Consider the following 6,949-nt stretch of genomic DNA (forward strand, 5'->3'; position numbering starts at 1 on the left):
AGTTTTTTTCTAGAAATTTTTGAAAAATTTTTAGATTTTGATGAAAATTTTTGGTGCAACTTGCATTTTTGGATGATATTTTTCAGTTTTTGATGGCTTTTCCTAGTTTTTGATAAAGCATTTAATCAAAATTCTTCCATTCTAGAGAGAGAAAAAGAGAAAAGAGAAAGAAGAGAGAGAAGGGAAGAAAGGAAATCTAAGAAAAAAGAAGATTTTGACCTTTTATATAAGTGTGAAACGGCATCATTTTAAAGATTAAAAAAGGTCCAAGATCCGTGCATTTTATCGTTGGGTGACTCGACCCGAACGCTCGACCCTCCTTCAACTTGTGTCCTTACCTTTAGCTCCAGTTGAACCGAGTCGTAAACCAAGCCGCCAAACCAAGTTTTTGAAGCCACCTTGTGCCTAAAGCAAAGTTGCGTCGCATTCACCAAGCCGAGCCATTTCTGTTTTGGTTTTTTTTTTTAATTATTTTAATTAATTAATTAATTATTTAGTTATTTTATTTATTATTTTTAAAGTATTTTTGCATGATGGAATTTTGAGAAAAATGAAAAAAAAAAGATAAAATATTTTTTTGAGAATAAATAATAATTATCCAATGATGAAAATTTTTTTTAAGAAATTTCAAATGGTAAATTTTCATAAGATTTTTAGGTCAGAAATTTTGTCTAAAATGATTTCAAATAGTAAAATGATTTAGATAAAATTTCAATAACAATAATTAATATTTATTTTTAAACAAAAAAATTAAAAAATTAAAAAATTAATACAGATTTTGGAATTAAATCGAATCCTGTTCTGATTAGTAGATCGAAACCTATTCTTTTAGGGACCCTTAATCAAGCTTAGAAGCTCCTTAAAATGATAGATTTATTAGGTGATCAATCACATCTAATTAAAAAAAATTGGTGGCAACTCCATTTGTTAGATCAAGTTATAGATTTTCGGATCTATATGTTATGATATAACTATTTAGATAAGTTTTTTTTTTTAAAAATTTTTTGTAAAGACCTAAAAAAATTAAAAGTTTTCATTATAACACATGGTATTGATGTTTTTATTTATCAAATAAATCATGTCCCCCGTTTGTTTTGTTAGAATTCAAAATTCATCCTTGAAGTGTATAGGAGCTTGTCCCTAGTAAGAATATAGATTTGAAAATCTTATTTTGTTTTGTTGGATGTAATGATCATTTCATTCAAGGTTTATTTCAGATTCATTACAAATATAACTTTATTTAATAGTTTAGTTCATTATAAATTTTGTTATATGATATATTTAAACCAATTAAAATAATATTAACTTTGATATATTAATTTAAATTATTAATATTGCAATTGAATAATATAAATTATAGTCATATTATTAATATGATATTATTAATAATTAATTATATATAATAAATACTAATATATTACAAACAATAATTTTATATTATAGGGATTAAAATATTTTTAAAAATTAAAATTAAGAAAAAAACTAAATAAATTTTTAAAAATTCAAAATACTTTTTTTATTAGATGGATTAAATTTCAAATTTCATATGAGTACATTGACTATTTATATAATTTAACAACTAATTTAATTTATCCAGGTTTCAACATAAGTAAAGTCAGCGCTCATATCATCAAGTTAACAGCTACGTCAATATTTTTAACAATAAAAAAATAACAGAATTAGTAATTGAATTATTATTATTAAATTAAAATAGTACAATAATTAAATTTGTATAAATTATAGTACATGGATTAAATTTTAAATTTTTACAAAATATAAAGAAGTTTAGCATAATATGACCTAAAAAAATAAATTAACCATAGATATATGCCCCCTGTGGCTATTTTTTTAAGTTAAAAATTTTATTAGAACTGAAAGAATTATAACATTACAATCACACGATTAATTTGCGATGTGATTAACACCCATCTTAATTAGAAAATCTGCGAAGTGATTTACGTCTCTGGGCACATGAACAAGCGAAACACATTTAGTGCCATCTGTGTTTATTAATAGTGCCATTGTAGCTAGCTAAACTTCCACCTCTAAATTAGAGTAGCAAAAAGAAGAACTAATGTCCATAGCAAGCACCTATTATACAACCATGTTCATACTTACCCATTCTTGCTGTATCAACCTAAAAGAAAATGTTGCCCATAGTCAATAATATGAACATTAAACACCTTTGCAACTTGCTCAAAAAAAAAAAAAAAAAAAAAAAAAGGAGCAAGTGGCCAAATTCTTCATTCAACTTAAATGGGTATTATTATTTTTATGCATGTTTAGAGGAAAAAGACTTAAGGCCTAACCTAAAAGGAAACGAAACTGTAGAAATCATGGACTCAAGATTATGTGCAAACTACAAAGAAAATAATAATAATAATAAAAGAAGGCAAAAGAGTTAAATTTCACTGGACCTCTCTTTCAAACTTTTTGTAATTATTTTCCTTCTCTGAATTGCTTCCTTACTCATGTTGGGGCACGAGAAAACGACATGCTCCCCACCTGCCCTGGCGCACGCGACCCCACGAAACCCTAATTTCCGAGGCTCCCTCTAAAAGGAGAGCTCATTTTTATTAACCAAAAACAAATATATAATAAGATTATTTTATAATAATATATGAATTTATATATATAATATGTAGTGTCAATATATAAATATCATACATTATCAATTAATTATTTAATAATATTTTATAAAAAAATTAATTTTAAATATATGTTTTTAGAATTAAGTGTATTTATTTTTTAAAATTTTAAAATTAATTTTTATAAAGTGTGTTTATATGGATTAAGTGTATAACATTTATGTATAAATAATATATCAAATATAAATTTTAAATAAATTATTTAATAAAATAAAAAAGAAATAATTAGGAAAGTGGGTAGTAAATCAAATAATATTGATAATTAATATTAATATAGTAAACCTAATAGCTGCCCAAATCAAAACACAACACAGTTTCAACCTAGAAAGAAAGAAAAGAACATCTGATCCAATCTTGTTTTATGTTTTTGTATAGTTTTTTTTTTCTTTTTTGTTCTTTTAAATACTGCAAAATTTGTCCCACGGCTTTAGTTTATTCTTTCTCTTTCCTTTCTCTCTTTCTTTGTCGCTCTTTTCTTTCTTTCTAGTTTCTCTGTGTTTGATGCTATCAAGGGTTCTTTGTTTTAATCAAATATTTCTGGGTCGTTGATCTTGTTGGTTCATCTTCACTAGAGATTAATTGGTTCTCTTTTATTTCTTCTCCCTTTACTTGATTCCCAGTTTGGAATTGCATCTAATTCTCTCTTTCCTACAACTTCTCATATCCTTTGTCTTGTCATCTCTCCTTCAACAAGCTACAACCCTCTCTTTCTTCATCAAAGTTTATGATAGATCAGTTCTGGCAAGGCACAACAAGTAGAAAGAAAACCTTGTTGAGGCAGCTGTAGCAAACCCTTTTCTTTCTTTTTGATTTGTTCTTTAATTTAACTCTCTGATCTCAAAACCCTTTTAATTAAGTTGTTAGAAGAAAGTAAAAAATCGAGCAATTCTGGTCTTTTGCTCTTCTGTTTAGTTACTTGTTTGTTGAATTCAATTTGCAACACTGGCGAACCCGTGGTGGGCTAATCAGTTGAGTTTGCCGGGCATGGACCCGGCTGGCAATTCACCAGCCTTAAACAAACGTGACAATGAAATTTCGATGAACGACACAAGCAAAAATAGAAGCAACGGCGGAGGGGATGAAGATGAAGATAGAGACACCGGCGATGAGCCTAAAGAGGGGGCAGTTGAGGTTGGTAACCGAAGACCCAGAGGCCGTCCTCCAGGCTCAAAAAACAAGCCTAAACCACCCATTTTTGTCACCAGGGACAGCCCAAACGCGCTCCGTAGCCATGTCATGGAAGTTGCAAGTGGTACTGATGTTGCTGAAAGCATAGCACAATTCGCTCGGAAACGACAACGTGGGGTTTGTGTGCTTAGCGGCAGTGGCTCCGTAGCAAACGTTACACTAAGACAACCAGCAGCACCTGGAGCTGTGGTTGCTCTTCATGGAAGGTTCGAGATTTTGTCTTTGACTGGGGCTTTTCTGCCTGGACCAGCTCCACCAGGCTCAACAGGGCTCACTGTATATCTGGCTGGTGGTCAAGGACAAGTTGTTGGAGGAAGTGTTGTTGGTCCACTGATCGCAGCAGGGCCTGTTATGGTCATTGCAGCAACATTTGCAAACGCAACTTATGAAAGATTGCCTATAGAAGAAGAAGAGGAAGCTGGCAGTGCTGGCCATGGAGGACAGATCCAAGGAGGAGCAACCAATTCTCCACCAGCAATCGGAAGTAGCGGCCCACAGACAGGTCTGCCTGATCCATCTACAATTCCATTATACAATTTGCCCCCTAATCTACTCTCCAATGGAGGGCAGCTAGGGCACGAGGCCTATGCTTGGGCGCATGGGCGGCCACCTTATTAATAATGGAGAGCAGCTTCATATATAATTAGAGAGTGATGGGACTTAATTTTCTTTAGATCTTACAAAATTGTTGTGTTTGTATTTAAAGGTAGAGAGATTGGAAGAAAATAGCAAAAAGAGGGCATTGTGAAACAAGAGAAAAACCTTGGGTGATCTCATTGTACATTAAACTCTCTCCCTTTCCTTTCTTTCTTTTTCTGTATGCAATAAAAGATGAATTTAGAGAGTACTCTTTTAAACTGTTTTCCCCTATATCCTCCAATTTATATTATTGATATGAGTCATATGAGCTAGTAGTGTTTTTTTTTTCCTTTTACATAATTTTCTTGGTTGGGTTACTTATTTTATTTGTTTTTTTTTTTTTTTCATTTGATGCTCAGTACATTATAATATCTTTGATTATGTACAGAGACAAAAAAAAAAAAAAAAACATAAATATTTATTATTTATATTGATGAGGGAAAAGGGCATCCTGTTTTTCTAGAGATTTTGTGTTTTGCTAATCAACAACATTCTTTTTTAATCTCTACTTTACGCCTCTGCTAATAATCCCACTTTTGCACAGATGGTTGAACTGCTTTGAAGGGACTGTCCTAAATTTAAAGTCATGGTTTTGTGCTTGATTTAGTAGGTTGGCAAATAAATAGCTTTACTTACATATATGTTTATGTTTGTCTGCATCTCTATGTCTTTCATAGAATTAATTTGTAGTAAGATAAAAGCAACCTCAAAAGATTATTTTATGCTATCAGAAGAATGCAAAGGATATCAAATGCTGGGTATTCTTTAGAAAGAACATATAATATAAATATATAAACTTTTTTTTATCAGATGCTGTAGTTCTTTTTTTTTTTTTTCGGAATTTGGAGTTATTTTTTTAATGTTAAAGAGCTACAATTTCTTTCTGTTTTGCCCTATAAAACAATTGTAGTTTATTTTTAATTAAAGTTATTATTATATAATTAGTGCAACTTTACTTAAAAAGATACTACAATTGCAGACACAGCCATGTAATAGAGGGAAAAGCACACATCTGTGAAAACTGTTCTGAGTTTTAAGTCAAATAGTTAGAATTTATTAAAACTTTTAAACAAAAAAGAAAGGGTTTTACCAGAGATATTATCTTTTTTTATTTTCATTAGCATGCATTTCCCTGAATGGAGCAAAACCTCCTGCATCAATCTGCTTGTGGCTCTTGTCTTCTGTCTGCCATTTTTGAGGAATTAGACCAATTCTTTATTTCCCCCCCCCCCCCTCCCCTTTGTATGCCCTTGTTTTAATATTGATAACCTCAAAAGTATTGAATGAGACATCTCAATCTTATTCTGGATCGCAAATTTGTTACTTAGACTGAAGAATTTTTAGGGACAAAGTGAATTGTAGTTTCAATGTATTAGTAGAGAGAAAGCAGTACTATTTTTTTACCTTCTTTACAAATTACTTCCTTTATATAAATATGTTTCACAAAGGTTAATCCATTTGATAAAAAGAAGGAATTCTTTTTTCTTGTCAGCCAATGTTTGATTTTCATAAAATATTTCAAAAGTACATAAAATTATAAATTTCAAAATGATACAAAAAAGGAGATTTTATGAGGATATAAAGGTCTTGATTTCGAACTAAGATCTTTTTCTTTCTTCCCCATATAAGAGTTATGCCTTCCCTTCGAAAAAAAAAAATTGTAAGCATTACATCCAAAAAAATCCTGAAGATAATATATTATAAAAATATTAATAATTTAAAAACTTTTGTCCTTGCCACACATGCTTGGTTTCTTTGAAATAATAATTCAATGGATAAAATAATTCTCGGTCACTCAAGTCCAGGATTTTGATAAATGAATTGAAAAAAAAAGAAATAGTTTTTATTTTGTTGTAATTTTATAAATATTCTTAACTAGCACATGATCAACTTCATGAAAAAAAAAGTCCTGCCATTCTTCAACCTTTCATAGTGCATTCATAAAATTTTATACTTATATCAAAATCATCTATATAAAGCCTTTGTCTTGATCTAATTTAAATATTTAGGCTTTTGTTTTATATACAATGATTATGTCACAAATCCCCAACAAATTCAGAAAATTTTATTAATGGTCTGTTAATTAAATTATTTTCTAAACTGAATTAACAAACAAAGTCTTTGTATATAAAATAAATGTTAAGCAATAAAATTCAACAATTGTCATATGTATGACAAAATATATTCATATAAGAAGACTTATTCCTTCCCATTTTTTAGCAACCTTATGTCCAAGTCTTATTGTAACAATTGTGAGCAGATTAGCTTATTTTATGTTTGGAATCTTGGACTATAGATAATATTAGGAAATTCATACGACGATTCCCATTTCCCACCTCGAAATCATTTTATTTTTTTTTTTTAAAATTAGTATTACTTTATTTATAATTAGATCAGAAAAAATCTTCTTCACTACTTAAAAAATAGTGAAAGTTTTCATCACTTTATCTAGTGGTGAATAATGAATAATACAC

General features: G+C 29.6%; 1 pseudogene across 1 annotated transcript; it reads left to right on the forward strand.

The window, feature by feature from the left end:
- The first annotated feature begins 2,963 nt into the window (after positions 1 to 2,963).
- Positions 2,964 to 4,827, forward strand: LOC111279642 (AT-hook motif nuclear-localized protein 20 pseudogene; annotated as a pseudogene). Its single transcript, XR_016334766.1, has one exon. The product of XR_016334766.1 is annotated as an AT-hook motif nuclear-localized protein 20 pseudogene (transcript).
- The last annotated feature ends 2,122 nt before the right edge of the window (positions 4,828 to 6,949 follow it).

This window comes from Durio zibethinus, chromosome 27 (assembly GCF_047325235.1).
Source record: "Durio zibethinus cultivar Kanyao isolate XHJ-2024 chromosome 27, ASM4732523v1, whole genome shotgun sequence".
Classification (NCBI taxonomy): domain Eukaryota; kingdom Viridiplantae; phylum Streptophyta; class Magnoliopsida; order Malvales; family Malvaceae; genus Durio; species Durio zibethinus.